Raw genomic sequence first — 19,693 nt, 5'->3', positions numbered from 1 at the left:
TCATGTGTTTAGATTATTAAATTTTAAAGTTCTTAACTTATTTTTTTGTTGTTTCTTGGTTATTCTTCTTTTTCTTCTTCCTGTTTGATAGCTTTCATGCACTCAAAGTTTTAGGAAGACAATGGATGTCATTATCGAGTTGAGCTCGGAACGTATCCCTTGAGTTGAGCTCGGGATAGGGGTTAAGCACGTACATTCCTCGAGTTGAGCTCAGAATGACATCCCTCGAGTTGAGCTTGGGATGGTGGATGAACACGAGGAACCCTTGAGTTGAGCTTGGGTTGGCGAGTGTTGCCGGTGTGAGTGTGCTGGTTGTGGCCAGTACGAATGGGTCCAGTTAGATTGCCCTCCTCAGTTGTTGGCTGACGAGTTTGGTAGTCTTAGGACATTATGGACTATGTCGGTAATTGGGAACTCCACCTGGCGTTACAGTGTATGATCCGTGGCATTGGTTCCTGGACGTGCTCTGTCGGTTGTGGCCGATAGGTTTGGCAGCAAATTACCTTGGGGTATCACTAGAAGAGGTAGAACCCGAATGGTTTGGTTGTGGCCAGACGTTAGAGAATTGATTAAGAGATAGTACTTTGATACTTATGGAGCTTATATTTGTTTAATTGGTTATATGATATTCTGTTATGATGTATGTTGTTTTCATAAGCTCACCCTATCTGCTTGTGTTTGACGATGATCGTGTACGCGGTACACGTGAGCAGAGGATGTTGATGCAGGTGGAGCCGGTGATGCTTAGTCGCGAGTGGGGGTTCTACTGGGGGAACTTCTTATATTTACTTTATGTTGCTTTTGGAAACTGTTGTAAACCCTGATGGGTGAAATTATAACATTGTTATTTTGGTTTTTTTGTAGAGAATGTTTATAAACTTTATTCCATCATTTAATAAATTTTAAATTTCCCGCATTTTTGGGATATGAGGTTATTCATAAATGCGGCAGTATTATTTTTTAATTGTTTTATATATTTAAACCAGTAATATCCTAATGGGACGTTACAAATATCACTTACAAAACCAACAAAGATCGGTTGACATTGCTTGAGATTGTTGGTGTGATATCAATAGAATTAACTTTCTCAATTGCATTTGCATATTTATCAAGTGAATGACAAAATAATTTCACTTGGGTTCTTGAAAGACTAAGAGGTTTGTTTATGAAGTCTGAGGGTGGTCCATAAGTCATTGTTACTGACATGGATCTGACTTTAATGAATGTTATTGGCATTATATTCCCTGAATGTAATAATCTTATGTGTCATTTCCACATTCATAAAAATGTGCAGGCAAAATACAAAATGTTAGTGAATTCTGTTGATGCATGGGATGTTGTGCTGCAAGCATTGGAAAATGTCATGGACTGTGAACATGAGTATAAGTTTGCCCAATTTATCCTTCACAAAATCAAAAAATCATAAAACATACCTTCACTATCGCGGATGAAAACCCTAGGATTCACTTTCTCTAACCTCGCACTCGTCGCACTCACTCCTCCACACTACTCAGTAAATGAAAACCCTATTGGGTTCTTAATCAAAATTCGTATACCAATGTCGTCGTCGTATTGCACACCAGATTTACCTCTCTCAATAGCACACCATCGTCACAGCACTCACAAACCACTTTCGCATATTCTTTGAGTTTACCTAAAAAGTTAATAACACATTTTCATTCATTTATGCAAACAAAAATTAAATTAAAAGTATCTACTTTCAAACGTAAATTATAAAAAAATAGTAATTAAATATAAATGTTTTAATTACACTAACAACTGTTAAGGTAAAAAATTGCCACGCCATCTACGTCGTTTGCCAAGTCATTAGATATTTAAAACCGTTTAAAATGAAAATACTTTTCACTCATTATAAAAGTAAAAGGATCATTTTTATATAAACTTTGACAGATGAATGATTTCCAATTTAATATGATAGTACAGGAATAAAAACATATTTATCCCATAAATTAAATATTAGAATGGTGTGGGTTTACTCTAGTTTTCCAAGGTAGTTCACAACGTGTTGACAAATTGAATACACATTGAATAAATGATCCGAAAACAAAATTGACAGTAGGAAATATACCCTTGTCCCTCGTAGTCCTCTTCAAAGAAACTATGCTCAATCATAACTTCGCAGCAATTCCCACTTGAAAAAAAGAAATTATACTTTATTCAATCGTGGATGACTTTGACTTGGAATAGTCTTGGTGGATAAAATTATATTTGTTTGATTTTTAAATTTAAAAGCAATGTAAGCCATGATCCTACTCCTACAGGAACACTGTCTCACCCCTTTATAAATTTATTTAAAATTCATAAAAAACTATGAAATTGTAAATAGAACTGGGTAACCAGGTCAGTGGTCGTTTTGTGAAATAGAACTTGTTAAATTGGAATATATAATCAATGTGGAAGGTACAAGTGTTACTGGGCAAGTCAATGTTGAAACTGACAACAAAGAAAACGATTATTTTGTTGAAAAATCAAGCCATATGATTAGGAAGTTAGGACAAAGTGCTAAAGCTGGTTGTTATTTCCATACTCAAATAATCATTGTTGAGACACAAGATTGATGCAGAGAATTATGAACGCTATCATATGCTCTGGCTACATTTTTATCCTGTATCTCTTACACCTGCAACAAGTAGCAGTTGCTGATGATGGCAGTTATGTTCCTACAGAGAACATAGTTCTCAGCTGTGGCTCCAGCACATCAGAATTTGTGCAATATGATGGCAGGAAATGGAATGGAGATGTTGTTTCACCGAATGTTCCCTCTGATGCTGATACCAAGTCTCAGGCAGTGAGAGCCCCCAACACTCTTCAATCCATTCCTGAAGTTCCCTATATGACTGCAAGGATCTTTCACTCTGCATTCACCTACACTTTCAATGTAACCCCAGGTCCCAAATTCATTCGCCTTCACTTCTACCCAGCTTCCTACATCAATCCCAACATCTCCAATGCTTTCTTATCAGTAAGTGCTGCTAAATTCACTCTTCTCCATAACTTCAGTGCTTCCCTCAACGCTGATTACTTCAACTTGGCCTATTTCATCAAAGAATTCATTGTGCATGTTAGTGGGAGTGTTTTACAACTCACTTTCTCCCCATCATATAATTCCTCTCATGCCTTTGCATTTGTCAATGGGATTGAAGTCGTTTCAATGCCACTTAATTTATACATCAGTGGTGATGATGCTCCTCTTCCTTTAGTTGGCCACGATCAAAAAGTTGTGAACATTTATAATGACTCTGCCATGGAAACCTTGTACAGATTGAATGTAGGAGGTGAGCAAATCCCACCCAAATATGACACCGGCATGTCCCGGAGTTGGGACACCGATGAAGTTTACATTTTAGGGGGTAATATTGGCATTCAACCCTCTAATATGAGCATGCTGGTTTTGTATTCTGATAATGCTCCACCATATTCAGCCCCAGCAGATGTCTACCGCACATCCCGCTCAATGGCACCCTTTGTCAATGGAATTGTAAATTTAAATTACAATATGACGTGGTTTTTTCCCGTTGATTCAGGTTTCCTTTATCTGGTCAGGCTTCACTTTTGTGAAATTGATGAAGATATAACAAAGATGAATCAGGTAGTTTTTACCATATTTTTAAATAATCAAACAGCTGATGAACAATTTGATGTAATTGGTTGGGGTGGGGAGCCCGGCGTTGCTGTACACCAAGACTATGTAGTAATGGTTCCACATGTTGATGAGGGAAAGCAGGATTTGTGGCTTGATCTGCACCCAAACAAGGATTCTAAACCCATGTACTATAATTCTTTCTTGAATGGTGTGGAGATCTTTAAACTCAGCAACTTCGGTGATAAGAGTCTTGCAGGGCTAAACCCTCCCAAAAGCCTCTTGTCTGGAACAGATGTAAAGGCTCCCCATGTTCCACATTTTAATAAAAGTTCTAAGAAACTCAAGTTCGTCCTCATTGGATGTGGACTTCTTGCAGTGGTGCTACCAATTCTCCTTTGCTTACTCCTATTCAGGTTAAAGGTGATCAATCTTAGAAGGGTCGTTTCATGGTGCGGTCTCACTGTCCACACACCTAATCGAATTGAAAAGGCAGAAAGGTCGTCACTTTGCACTCAATTTTCAATGCGAGAGATAAAATTGGCGACAAATGACTTCCATGAGGATTTACTTATAGGCAGTGGTGGATTTGGCAATGTTTACAAGGGTAGCTTCACTGGTGGCACAACTTACGTGGCCATTAAACGTGCCAATCCAATGTCAGAGCAAGGTGTTTCAGAATTTGAGACGGAGATCCTTCTGCTCTCACAACTTAGGCATGATAACCTGGTCTCACTTTTGGGTTATTGCAATGAGGATGGGGAGATGATATTGGTGTATGAGTTCATGGCCAATGGAAGTCTACATCATCATCTTCATCCGAGGCAGAGAGATGAATCCCCTTTGGGTTGGATTCAACGTCTTGAGATATGCATTGGAGTTGCAAGGGGTTTGCATTACCTTCACACTGGCACAAAGCACAGGATCATCCACCGTGACATCAAGACAACAAACATACTCTTAGATCACAACTGGGTGCCCAAAATTTCAGATTTTGGGTTGTCAAAAGCAGGTTACCCTTCCTTAGTCACCACCAACGTGAAGGGTAGCATTGGTTACCTTGATCCCGAGTGCTATGAAAGGCACAAGTTGTCTGAGAAATCTGATATATACTCACTTGGGGTGGTGTTATTGGAGGTTCTCACCGCAAGGCCTGCTGTAAGTGTAGGTGAAGATGATGATGAGCATGTTAACTTGGCTGAATGGACTATGTCGTGCGTTGAGAATGGCAACGTGGAGCAAATAGTTGACCCCAAATTGAATGAAAAGATAATAAAGGAGTGCTTTGAGTTATATTTAGGAGTTGCAATGAAATGTTTGGCTGAAATGGGTGCGGAGAGGCCATCCATTGGTGAAGTGCTAGAGAACCTTGTTCTTGCAATGCATCTTCAGAAAAATGAAGGCAGAGTCCAAAATGGAAATGAACGCATAAATGATAATGTTGTTCTGCAGGGTAATTCAGATTTGACACCTGGGATTGAGTTCTCTGAAATCATGACGCCTATTGGTCGGTGAATATGTGATATTTCCCCAAACAAATTGCCTTGATGCTTTTAGACATTTCCACTTCAAATAATGTGTTGTAGGAATCAAAAGCACTACCAGAAATCATTTGTATTCCGCTACCACTGTTGCATCTTCTACTTAATATGCATCAGATTTAAATGAATGCAAGCGAATTTGCTGCAATTCTGAGCTCTGTTCTGAACTTTCCCGTAAACAACAGGCCAATTGCTTCATAAAAATGGCTTACGGCAAGTGCCAATATGTAAGGGGAACTGTGCATTCATTGTAAGGCAACATCCCATTAATAAATACTTCAGTTAAGGATAGTTTACCACATGTAAAAAATCATTGAATATTTAGTATTGAATAATCTTTAACATTCCAGTAGATTAAGAAACTATCAAACATTTAAGAACAATATGTATGTTTAAAAATGAAACTAATTGATTGCAATTAAAGAAAATTCAGTAGTTATACTCTTTTACTGGCGTATTTTCAACTTTAAATATTAAAATATCTAAAATGTTAATAAAAAAATTATTTGACCTTAAAAATTGTAAGACTCATTTCTTTTGTTTTGGGTCTGACTTTTTGAGAGGGGCTAATGTCAGCCCACTAGTTACCTAGGACCCCTTCCAGTTACTCACTATTCTCATTCTGTTTCTTTTCCAAAGAACAGTCCACCTTCTTTCTCTCTTGTACTAGGACAGCTGCGAAACCCTCTCCAGCTAGCGGAAACGGTTTCCACCATGTAAGTTGAGCTTAAACTTTCGTTTTTCTCCTTTTCTAACTCTGTGCATTGATTCTATCATGGGTTCTTCCTTAGAACCTCATCTTCGTTGTTGTGTTTATATTTTTTTTTTCATCCCTTTAATTGCTTATGGAACTGTGGTGCTCTTTCTGTTAGTGTTTTTTTTCCTCAAGTTTAACTCTTGCTCAATGTAAGGGAAGTTAGGGCATTAAAATTTTTTTTCTTTTTTTGTCTTGTTTGTTTTTTGTTTTGAATCGTGCTTAAAATGTTGGTTTGATGTTTATGGTTGTGTTTTCTTTAGTTTTGTTATTTACTTCTGAAATCAGTGAAAATCTATCAAGCTTAAACTAGAATTTTTAGTTTAAGCAAGATTAGTTTAGTTTAAGTGAGAATTTTTAATTTAAGTGAGATTATTCTAGCTTAGATGAGAATTTTCGGTTTAAGCGAGAATAGTGAGAATAACTGATGCTGAAAATGCTTTTGGAATATGGTTATACGATTTTAGGTACATATCTGGTTCACACTATGGAAGTATCCTGAATATAAAGTCTCTTACTGTTAGCTTAAATTACACCACTTTACCTTCGAAGGATTACAATTATTCAGCACCAATAGAGCTATATTGGACTGCCAGGACAATGGCTAGTGATGGAGATGCTAACATGAAGTACAATTTAACATGGTCTTTCCCAGTTGATTCTGGATTCAAGTACCTTGTTAGGCTTCATTTCTGTGAGATCTCTATGGTTGTAACGCAGCCGAACCAAAGGGTGTTCAAAGTGTACATAAACAACCAAACAGCAGAGGAGAGAATAGACGTAGTTGCTTCAGCCGGAGCACCATTTACTCCTTTGCACAAGGACTATGTTGTTATGGTTCCTACGGAAAGTGGGAGGAGGAATGATTTGTGGATCTCACTTCACCCTAACTTGAAGTCAAAACCAAACTATTCTGATGACATACTGAATGGAATTGAGATCATGAAGATAAGTGATAGTAATCATAGTCTTGCAGCAATGTTTCAATTGAAAATGGAGCAAAGATAGAAGAAAATTCAACATGTCATCATTGTGGCTGCTGCTGCTTTGGGTACTATCTTCGGACTGCTCTTCACACTTTTCATTCTTATCCACAGAGCAGGGAAAAAATTGAAATGGAGAAATCAAATTCTAAAATTACTCACAAAAACACTCAACCCACAGTAACCTCAGGTCTTTGCCATCAGTTCACACTTGAAGAAATCAGCATAGCTACAAGCAACTTCAGTGAAGATCTTGTAATCGGGGAGGGAGGATTCGGAAAGGTGTACAAAGGCATCATGCATCATGATGGAGTTACAGCTGTTGCAGTAAAGCGCTCTAATCGTAGATCTGGTCAAGGATATAAAGAGTTTCAAAATGAGATCAATTTTTTCTCATTCTGTCATATGAATCTAGTGTCACTTCTGGGATACTGCCAAGAGGGAAATGAACTGATACTTGTGTATGAATACATGGTTGAGGGTCCTCTGTCTGACCACTTATACAAGAAAAGAGAACAGCCATTGCCTTGGATTCAAAGAATAAAGATTTGTATTGGTGCAGCTCGAGGACTACATTACCTCCACACGAGCACAAGGCACCCAGTGATTCACCGTGATGTGAAGTCAGCCAACATATTATTGGATCAGAATTTGGTAGCCAAGATTGCTGATTTTGGATTGTGTAGAACAGTTCCCTCACTATACGCTCACATGTAAGCACTGAGGTTAAAGGTACTTTGGGATATTTAGACCCAGAGTACTATAAGAGAAGAAAACTGACTCAAAAATCGGATGTGTATTCATTTGGAGTGGTTTTGTTTGAGGTGTTGTGTGGAAGAGCAGCTGTGAATCCAGTGGCAGTGGAAGAGGAAAGTGAGAAAGTTGGGTTGGCAACATGGGCCATGCAGTGTTACAAGTGTGGAAGCATTGATGAATTAGTTGATCCTCATTTAGCAGGTAATGTTAGGCCACAATGCCTGATGGCGTTTGTGGACTTAGGCATCCAATGCTTGGCTGATAGAAGTGCAGAGAGACCGACTATGGGAGAGGTCCTCAATACTTTAGAGAGAATCCTTTCCTTGCAGGATAGTTTAGAGGAACAAGAACCTAACACAACTCAGTTTCTACAATAGCTTATGATTAGTGTCTAACCTAATTCAAAATACTTGATTACTCATTGTGATTAAATTATATGATCAATAATTCCAAATTGTTTATCTTGATATCGTATGAATGTAAAATGGACCAACTCATCCTTCACTGAATGAAAGTTTCAGCTAAGAACTACGTTTAGATCTTCGTGCATACATCAAACTATTAGATCTTCGTGGTATGGAAGTTCAACATCCCCACTTGGTTACTCTCTGTCATCCGTACATACCCTTTCAAATCCACCAGGTTAAGGCTAGTCTCAAGACCCAACCCAAAGGAACTTACCCTGACCCACATTGGTGAGGGCAAAAAACGATCCCATAAGAAAAAAGTTACAGGTCCAAGTGTCGATTATGTCCTATTGAAGTCCTGAGCTCTCGGTCGGAAATCGATTTGTAAGCCATCAAGGACCTTGGATTGTTGTTTTAGATTGAGGAGCAACATCTTCATGGATGTCAAAATAGCTCAAGAGTGTAATGAAATAATGTTCATAAGAATCTCCCGAAGCTTCTGGCTTTTCCAGCAATAGAAATAGAAACCTCGATCCCTCTAACAGGTATAAAGGGATCACTTTATCGGATAGGGCATGTGCTTTTCCATGATCAAGTTTAAGGGGATTTCTTACTGTATCCCATATTTTATTATTCCACCTCCATGTGTTTCAATATGTTATATATGTTGTAATTATAGTTTGACCGTAGATATTTTGGATTATATAATTTGTTTACTAATTTATATTACGAATTATACAAATTGTAAGATTCTTAATGCAAATTTGGATTGCATTTCGAAAATAAAAATTTGAAAGATAATTTATAATGAAAATTATATTTTGATTTGTGTAACCTATAATGTCCCTTCACCCAGTAGTGAACCTACCTAGGGACTAAGGGGTCATGGTCCCAATTTTTTTATATTTATATATATATATATATATATATATATATATATATATATATATATATATATATATTAATATATAATTTTAAATATATTTTTCAAAAAATAAATATTTGTAATATATTTTATATATTTGATATTTTAATAAATTTGTATACATCTATATTTATATATTAGGAAAAGTTGTTTTTTGTTGTCCACATTTATTTTTTAATTTTATATTTTAAATATTTTTTAAATAAAAATAATTATTTTATTAATATTATCTTTTAAATGATTATTTGTGTAATTTAGTTTCGATTTTTCAAAATATGATACAATTTTGTCATTTTCGTTAAATTTTTTGAATCAGATCTTTTTGATTTGTTGGTATAATTGACATAATTCTAGTATCAATTTTTTATGAAAGATCTTTTTTCAGCTTTAGAAAATTCAACGAAAAAAATCAAAGTATATCAATTTTTAAAAAAATCACAAATAAAATAAACAAAAAAGTAGATCAAAAGAGTAATTTAACCAAAATTTTAGCACCAACAATTTTGGTCGAAGATCCGCAACTGCTTTGATGAGATTATTTGGAGTTGAATAAATCAAATTGGGCTCTAAGTACTAAACTTAAATGCTTTGAGCATTTCAAGGCGATTATTTCTTCTTGCACCTTTCATTTTTCTTCCTGTACCTCCGTTCAAATTTCAAATTACTCTTCACTAAAATTGTAATAAAAATGTAAAAGCTACCTCTTTCACCTCACTTTTTTTAAAATAATATGGATAGTGAAATCCAAGAAGTACTTTTAGATTTGAAAATATATTTCAAAGTAAATTCAAAAATTGCATTTCACATTGTGAAATTCAGGTTTTTCCAAATTTGAAAATATGCTACAAAATGCACAATTAAGAATGCTTTTAAAAAGAATTGTATTTTGGAACATTATGCAAATTATTTTCACGTATAGGAAATGTTTCAAAATACACATTTCAAAATGCATTTAAAAAACACACTTTGGATTCTATAGAGTTAACATATTCCAAAAACTTTCCTAACTATATTTCAAATCCCAATGTCACAACCATCATCCCATGCTAAAAAAACCTGAAAATATTACCTTCCAAATGCAGGCAAGGGTAGATGTGTATAGAATGCTCACTCCAAAGGTAGATTTATGGACGAATTTTTCTTCTGCAATAGGGATTGCAGAGAGGGATGAGAAAGGGTGAAAGGCTATCACAACAGAAGAAAAAATAAGATTTATTAGGTTTTAGGGTTTTATTAAATTTTTAAGCAAAGTAAAATGGGGTTTGTGAGTTTTATGAGATGCAAAAAGCAAAAAATGCATGTCTAAGAAGACACATCCTTTCAATATCTCAATGAAAATAAACATGGGCTAACAATAATTTAGCCCAAAAAATAAAAGGCTCCCGAAATTCTTCCTGATCCACAATAATTTTTTCTTAACCTCCATGTAATTAAAAATTCTAACTGTACTCTTATTTGTAAGATAAGATTTGTATAAATAATTTTATTTCATCCTTAGTCGATTTATTCGATTTAAGATTTTCAACAAATATTATCAAAATATTTTTTTAATAAACAAGTGAAAATTATAGGTGTAAAAGAAATAAATAAAAAAAATTATATAATTAGTAAAACTAATACATTAAACATGCTTGATAAACCAAATGTTAAGTTTATTTATTATAGATAAAAAGTTAACCTAATGAATATATACTCATAAAAATTATGAAACATATAAAATAAACATAGGAGAACGATCAAACTTTCGAAAGAAATGGTTTATAATACTACAAAGAAATAAATAAAATTCTCTTAGTAAATCAATATTGTTGACGGATAATTGATAATAAAATATTTGTCAATAAATTTTATCAATGAATGTGAAAAATTTGTCGATAATTATTAAAAACTAAAATTTGTCGAAAATTACTGTGAAAACCAACCAATTTTAGCTAATGGTATCACGATTTGGTTTTTCTTTTTCTTCCTCTTTCTTCATCTTTCTCTTCCTCCTCCTCCTCCTCTCTTCTTCTCGTCTTCCTCCTTCTTCGACTCTGCCATTGTTGCAACCATCACCTTCGACTCCTCCTTTTCATTCTTTTTATATTCTTCTTCTCACATATCTCCAATTACTTTATAACAAATATTTCATCAAATTGACAAAAAAATTGGCACTCATTTATCGCCAAATTTTCAAAAAATTCAATTACCAATGGATTCTCAAAAAATTCACTTACCAACAATTTTAAAAGCATAATTCATTACAAATAGATTTTAAAATATAATTATAATTTTTTTCCATAAAATGGTAAATATTTTATTATTGCACCTCCATGTGTTTCAATATTGCACATATGCTTTAATTATAGTTTTGTTCTAGATATTTTGGATTGTATAATTCGTATACATATTTATATTATGAATTATACAAATTATACTATCCGTAATGTGAACTTGGATTGCATTTTGAAAATAGAAATTTGAAAGATAATTTGTAATGAAAATTATATTTTGGTTTGTGTAACCCATAATGTTCCATCACCTTAGTTGACTTGTTCTTGAGATGAGAAAGCTTGACTACTAGAATTCTGGAACAGACTATACACTTAGAAGCCCTACTCCATTGTGGGTGCTTTCCTTCATAATAGTAGGTTATGACGACGTTTTCCTTAAGAATTGTGGGATTGAATACCCCAACCTCCCGGATGCTCCCGAGTATCTTGGAGTTAGGATAGTGGAATGTTGAAGAAGTTGAACACACAAGAAGAAGTGGAAGATGAAGTGATTTTACATTTTTTATTAAATTTTTCAATAATGATAATGAGGTCATTTCAATAAGGCTATGGGATGCACAGATAAAACATATAGGATGCATAAAGAAAACATTGCGGGTACACGAAGAAATGCTCCAAGATGAATCGAAGTTGAATAAACCAAATTGGGCTAGAGAGACAACTACTAAATTTAGATGCTTCAAGCATTTCAAGTTAATTGTTTCTTCATGCACCTTCCATTTATCTTCCAATACCTCTGTAAACCTCAAATTCCAAATTACTCTTTACTAAAATTATAATAAAAATTTAAAAGCTACCTCTTGCACCTCACTATTTTTAATGTAATATGGATAGTGAAATCTAGGAAGTAATTTTAGATTTGAAAATATATTTCTATTATGAATTAATGGTCGTCCATTAATTTGATTCAATTACTCATATGATTGATATCACATATGATTCATTACTCTTTATGTAAATATTTGTATTAACTATTTGATTTATATTCCTTTATGGGTTACCATGTTGTATCTATAAATATGACTTTTCCTATCAGTAATAAGACAAACAATAAAGTTGCTCCATATTCTCTCATTCTCTATTTTTTCTTCTATTCTTTATTCTTCTCTATGTTATTAGATTTATTTCATAACACGTTATCAATACCATGCTCCAACCAACTAAGGACTAGTGAAAGCTTTTTCTCTCTAACGACAATGCTCTGTGTGTCTCGATCCAAGCTCTTTCCAATCCTTTCTTCATAACAAGTTTACCTTATATTCTTATTCTTGTGATAAGAATTATTGTTTGACTTTATCAATTTTCATCTCCGTCTTATTATTTTTATTTTTTTATCATGACGATGATGATGATTATTATTATTATTATGATTATTACTATTATTTTATTTACTAATTTTAAACATATCAAATCTTACAAATTTTGAATTTGTCATCCATGATATTATAAGGAAAAATTACTTATATTGAATTTTAAATGTTGAAATACATTTAGATACAATAAGTCTTGGGATACTATTAAAGAAAGAAATAAAGCATCTAAGCAACTAATTTTCTCTTACGACAACAATATTGTGAAAAGAGATTTCACAAATATTATGAATTTATTTCATGCCTTTGTATGGCTGAACAAAACAATGAAGCTTTTGATGAAAAATCATGAGATTCACCCAATTTGTTCCATTCCTAGAAATGAATTCAACAATAAATATTATGAATTTATTTCATGCCTTTGTATGACTGAACAAAGCAATGAACTTTTGATAGAAAATCAGGAAACCTGTCCAACTGGTTCTGTAACATTCCCATAAGTGAATGCAACAACATTTGATTTATATTTTCATGATTGTGATATTGATTATGGGCATGGTTATAAAGGAAATTTCAAAGACACATTTTGTCACCATAAGTGGCACAATAATGTGAAAAAGGGAAAATAAAAATATGAAAATATTGGCAAATAAGATGAAAATATATATTACCATTACGATGGTAAAGGCCATTTGAGTTATACCTATCGTACACTAAAGTATCTTACAAATAATGAGAAGAACATAGAAACACACTTTGCTCATGAAGATGGGGATTCTAATTATGGCCATATGGATGCTACTCATCTTGATATTATTATTTTCTTTGCTAAACCAAATGGAAGCATTGATCACCTCATTGGTTATGAGAGTGTTAAAAAAAGAGATTTTCTCATATTGATATTTATGTTTATATGAAGAATGAATGTTGGCACGAGCACCAATGATAAGGATATATGTCTTATTGATAGTGTAACAACTCATACAATTCTCAAGAGTAATAAATTTTTCTCTTGTTTGGTAATGCGAGAAGTCAATGTTAGTACTATTTCTAGTACTACAAATATAATTAAAGGCTCCGGAAGAGCTATTGTACTTCTACCAAGAGGTACAAGATTGCATATTAAAAATGCATTGAATATCATTATATTGAGACAAACAATGCAGGATATATTGAATATCATTATATCACTCGAATTAAGTTGAATATAAAATGTGTATTGGAGAAATTAGCCTTCTCTTATGGCTTATACTACACATATAGTAATGTAATTGAGACACATGTCATTTTAAGCTAGAAACTTACAAATAGAAATGAATTTCTTGTTTGGCATGATCGGTTGGGTCATCCTAGATATATCATGATGCGAAAAATAGTTGAAAAACTCATGTGGACACTCACTTAAGAGTCAAGAAACTTTTTCAGACCAATGAGTTCTCATGTACTATACGTTTACAAAAGTTGATGATAAGACCATCACCAGAAAAATTAGAAATGAGTCAATCTCATTTTCAGAACAAATACATGGTGATATTTGTGGTCTAACACACCTACCATGTGGATCAGTTATATATTTCATGGTTTTAATAGATGCATCAACTAGATGGTCACATATATATTTATTATCAACACGCAATTAAGAATTTGCAAAGTTATTTGTACAATTAAGAGCTCACCTCTCAGATTATCCGATTAAGAAAATATTTTTTAACAATACTGGTGAAATTACATCTCATGCTTTTCATGAGTATTGTATATGAATTGGAGTTGAAGTTGAGCATTAAGTAGAACATGTTCATACTCAAAATAGACTTGTGGAATCATTACTAAAATGTCTAAAATTGGTTGCAAGACCATTACTTATGAGAGTTAATCTTCCAATGGCTACTTGGGGATATGCAATTTTGCATGTTGCATTATTGATTCGCATCAAACCAACAAGTTATCACAAATACTCTATTATGTAATTGGTTTTTGGTTAATGACCTAATATTCTCATGTAAGAATTTTTGAGTGTGGTGTATATGTTTTCCCCACCAAAAGGGACTATGATGGGTTCTCAAATACAATTGAGAATATATGTTGGATATAATTCTCTCTCAATAATAAAATATCTTGAACTATCAAAATGAAACTTATTTACAGTTCAAATTTCCGACTGTCATTTTGATGAATAAGTGTTTCCAACATTAGGGGGAGAAAGAAAACAATTGGAAAAAGGCATTGGTTAGAATGAATTAGCATTATCTCGTCTTGATCCTCGTACAAAAGAATGTGAACTAAAAGTTCAAAGGATAATTCATTTTCAAAATTAGTCAATCAATTACTTTATGTTTTACTAATAGAAAAATGGTAATAAATACCAGCTGCTAATGCTTCGAATATAATTGATATTAATTCATAACACACCTGAAGCATGGTAGGCTGTTAGTTCCAAACACACGCTTGAAGCATGGTAGCCCTATTTGTTCCAAAGATAAAAACTCCTGAATGAGAAAGGGATCTAAAGTGCAAGATGAACTAAATGAAAAGGTGGAAATTCCAAAAGATTCATTTGACATAATTAATGATTCGATTCTAGAAGAACCTCAGGTACCTAAAATTGTTCAAAATTATGAGATCTCAATAAATTATGTCATGAATCATATAATATGGAACCAAAATGAAGTCAACATCGACGAAACTTTTACATATAAAATAGCGATAAATGTTATGAATGACAATGAGGATTAATAACCAATGATCATTGAAGATTGTCAGCAAAGAAATGATTAACCAAAATGAAAATATGCAAAGAAACATAATTAGATTTGCTTGCTAAACGAAAGGTTTTTGGACCTATACCTGAGGGTATGAAACTCGTTGGGCACATATGGATTTTTACGCGAATATCAAATTAAAAATGATAAAATTGTTAGATATAAATCACAGTTGGTTGCTCAAGGTTTTTCACAAAACCTGATATCGATATATGAAAAGACATATTCACTGGTTTTGGATGCAACAACATTGCAATATTTGATTATCCTAGTTGCTCAACAAGGTTTATATTTACATCTAATTGATGATGTTACAACCTATTTGTACGATTATCTTGAGAATCATATTTATATGAAAATCCCTAAAGGATTTTATTTGCCCAACAAAGCAAATTCTATAGAGGGTTATTCAATAAAATTGAATAAGCCATTTTATTGATTAAAACAATCAGGACGTGTGCGGCATAAACGTCTTATTGAGTACTTATTAAAATAAGGATATAAAAATGATCCTATTTGTTCTTGTATTTATATGAAAAGATCCAAAAATGAATTTCCCATAATTATTGTTTATGTAGATGACATAAACATTGTTGGAACTCCTAATGAGCTCACAAAGGCAATTGATTGCTTAAAGAAAGAATTTGAAATGAAGGATCTTGAAAAGGCAAAATTTTTGTTTGAAATTAGAAATTGAGTTTTAAGGTGCGTAAAATGTTCTAAATGGACAAGTCACATCCATTATGCACTCTAATAGTTGTGAGGTCGTAAGATGTTGATAAATGCTCTTTTTAGACCTCAAGAAAATGATGAAGATCTTCTTGGTCCAAAAGTACCATATCTTAGTGTTATAAGAGCTCTAATGTATCTTGTTAATTATACTTGATATGATATTGCATTTGCTGTAAAGTTGTTAAGCAAGATATATTTCTTCACCTACAAGAAGAAAATGGATAGGAGTAAAAAATATACTCTAAAATATACTTTGTTACCTTAAGGGTACTACGAATATGGAATTATTTTATCCAAATGATTTAAAATTAGATCTAATGGATTATGCATATGCATGTTATTTATTATATTCTCACAATGTCATAATGGTTGATCACAAAGAAGATATTTATTCACACGTGGTAGCAAAATGATTTCATGACGATATATGAAAGAGACCATAACAGAAACATCATCAAAATCATGCATAATTTTTAGCATTACATGAGGTAAGTCGTGAATATGTTTAGTTAAGGTCTATAATTCAACATGTGAGACACACTTATGGTTTATCATTGAGAAGAATGTAATCAACAATCGTACATGAAGACAACAGTGCATTGTTCAATTGAAAGGATGATGTAGAGATCCAATTGAGACACACTCCTTCATCTTGATAATGTAAGTTTACATGAGGGGGAGAAATAGAATATGTAAAGAACAATATTATATAGAATGGTGTACTATTTTTCCTTCACTAGGTTTTTATTCCAAAGGATTTTTCCTAGTAAGGTTTTAACGAGGCACATTCTCTTATCAATGGACACCCAAAGGGAGTGTTATGAATTAATGGTCATTCATTGATTTGATACAGTTACTCATATGATTGATATGATTGATACTCATATGATTCATTATTTTTTTATAAATATTTGTATTAACTATTTGATTTGTATCCTTTATGGGTTACCATATTATATCTATAAATATGACTCTTCCTACAATAATAAGACACACAATAAAGTTGCTCTTTATTCTCTCATTCTCTATTCTTCCTTCTATTCTCTATTCTTCTCTCGATTATTAGTTTTATTTCATAACAATTTCAAAGTAAATTAAAAAATTGCATTTCACGTTATGAAATTCAGATATTTCCAAATTTGAAAATATGTTCCAAAATGCAAAATTAGGGATGCTTTTAAAAAGAATTGTATTTTGGAACATTATGCAAATTATTTTCACATATGGGAAACGTTTCAAAATTCACATTTCAAAATGCATTAAAAAAATACACTTCAGATTCTATAGAGTGAACATGTTCCAAAAATTTTCCTAACTAGATTTCAAATCCCAATCTCACAACCATCATCCCACGCTAAAAAAAAAAAACTGAAAATATTACCTCCCAAATGCAGGCAAGGGTAGATGTGTATAGAATGCTCACTCCAAAGGTAGACTCGTAGACGAATTTTTCTTTTGCAACGGGTATTGCAGAGATGGATGCGAAAAGGTGAAATGCTATCACAACTGAATAAAGAAGTAAGAAGAGTTATAAGGTTTTAATGTGCAAGAAGCAAAAAACGCAGGTGTAAGAAGACGCATCCTTTCAATATGTCAATGGAAATAAACATGAGCTAAGAATAATTTAGCCGAACAAATAAAAGGTTGTCGAACTTCTTCCTACACCACAATAAGTTTTTTTAACCTCCAAGTACTTAAGAATTCAAATTTTACTATGAGATTTATATAAATAATTTTATTTATCCTTAGTCAATTTAATCAATTTAAGATTTTCAACAAATATTACCAAAAAACTTTTTAATAAAAAAGTTAAAATTATGTGTAAAAGAAATAAATAAAAAAATTCTTATGAAGATATATAATTGGAAAAACTAATACATTAAACATGCCTGATAAACCAAATGTTAATTTTATTTATTATTGAAAAAAAAAGTTAACCTAATACATATAATACTCATAAAAAATTATGAAACATATAAAATAAACATAGGAGAACAATCAAATTTTCGAAAGAAATGGTTTGTAATACTACAAAGAAATACATGGATCGAAAACTAAAATTTATCGATAATCGTACAAATTTGTTAGTAAATTAAAATTGTTGATGGATAATTGACAATAAAATATTTATCAATAAATTTTGTCAATGGATGCGAAAAATTTGTCGATAATTATTAACAACTAAAATTTGTCAAAAATTACTGACAACCAAAATATATCACTAAATATTTGTTAGTGAAAACCAACGAATTTTACTTAATGGTAAATATTACAATTTGGTTTTACTTCTTCTTCCTCCTTTTTCATCTTCCTCTTCCTCCTCCTCCTCTTTTCTTCTCCTCTTCCTCCTTCGGCTATGCCATTATTGCCAGCACACCTTCGACTCCTCCTCTTCCTTCTTTTTATATTCTTCTTCTCACATATCTTCAATTAATTTATAACAAATATTTCATCAAATTGACAAAAAAAATCGGCACTCATTTATCGACAAATTTTCAAAAACATTCAATTACCGATGGATTCTCAACAAATTCACTTACCAACAATTTTAAAAGCACAATTCATTACAAATAGATTTTAAAAAATAATTATCAACAATTTTTCCACAAAATGGTAAAAGCTCACATGCATATGATGATTGTACAATTGTTTTTTTTTTGTGCAATCCAGGTGTTTGATAAATTTTTATAGAGTCTTTAAAAGTGTTGTGTTTACTTATTTTAAGTGTTGTTTTGAACAGGTTAAAATCCATTCTCTTGTTCTTTTTTGTATTGTTATTGCTTGTTTATAAAACTTCTTTGGTTTGGTTAACCATGAGATTGCTCCTTCTTCACTTGAGGTGTTAGCTCAAGAAATGGACCTAAATTGAGAGTTGGCATTATGGTTTTGAGAGAAAATTTTGAGTGAACCTCCCTACACCTATTGTGGCGTCATTTCATTTCTATCTAATTTTGTGTTCTTTATCTGATATTCTTGTTCATATTTTAGAAGGGATTCAAAATAAAAAATGATCGTAATCTTTCTAGAATAGTATCATATCAATCTTAAAGTTGAAAAGTCTAATAAAAGTTCAAGAGAATACTTATTCAGGAGATCACAAATTAGTATTCCCTTGATGAGCATATGTTGAGGGCATCAAGAGAATAATCTAATCAAGGAAAGTTAGGAGCACATTTTCATGCAAAATGTGGAAACGGGACATACCAAGATAAATAAAATCGAAAGAGGAAATCAAACAATGGACTTTCTTAGAAAGTAGAACGAAGCACGACCAGTGAACAAGAATTGAGAGGATAAGTTTGATCGAGCTAAGGCGAAAGACATCGAAATCAAGGAGAAAATAGTCGAAGTAGACATTTGAGGCTAGTTTGAGAATGAGGTTACATGCAACTAGAGATGGTAACGGGGTGGGGGGTAGGGACGAGTTTCAATATTCCATACCCATCCCTAGAGAAAAAATTTATCCTCATCGTCATACCCAAACCTAAATGATATCGAATTTTTTTCACATCCTCATCCCTACTAGGTAACGAGTATATACTTGTACACGTACCCGTACCTGTACCCGTTTTCTTATTGTTTCAATATCAATTAATTAATTTTTATAAAATAATAAAAAATTAATGTAAAGAAAATATAATATTATCAAATA

General features: G+C 32.6%; 2 pseudogenes; both read left to right on the top strand.

Annotated features, from left to right (window-relative positions):
• The first annotated feature begins 2,578 nt into the window (after positions 1 to 2,578).
• Positions 2,579 to 5,374, top strand: LOC146888430 (receptor-like protein kinase FERONIA pseudogene; annotated as a pseudogene).
• LOC146888429 (receptor-like protein kinase FERONIA pseudogene) lies at positions 5,346 to 8,726 on the top strand (annotated as a pseudogene).
• Positions 8,727 to 19,693: the final 10,967 nt, after the last annotated feature.

Source organism: Vigna unguiculata, chromosome 2, assembly GCF_037176805.1.
Source record: "Vigna unguiculata cultivar grain cowpea cultivar isolate G323 ecotype 2 chromosome 2, ASM3717680v1, whole genome shotgun sequence".
NCBI classification, from domain to species: Eukaryota; Viridiplantae; Streptophyta; class Magnoliopsida; order Fabales; family Fabaceae; genus Vigna; species Vigna unguiculata.
The sequence above is the reverse complement of the archived record's forward strand: the minus strand, read 5'-3'. Positions and strand labels throughout refer to the sequence as shown.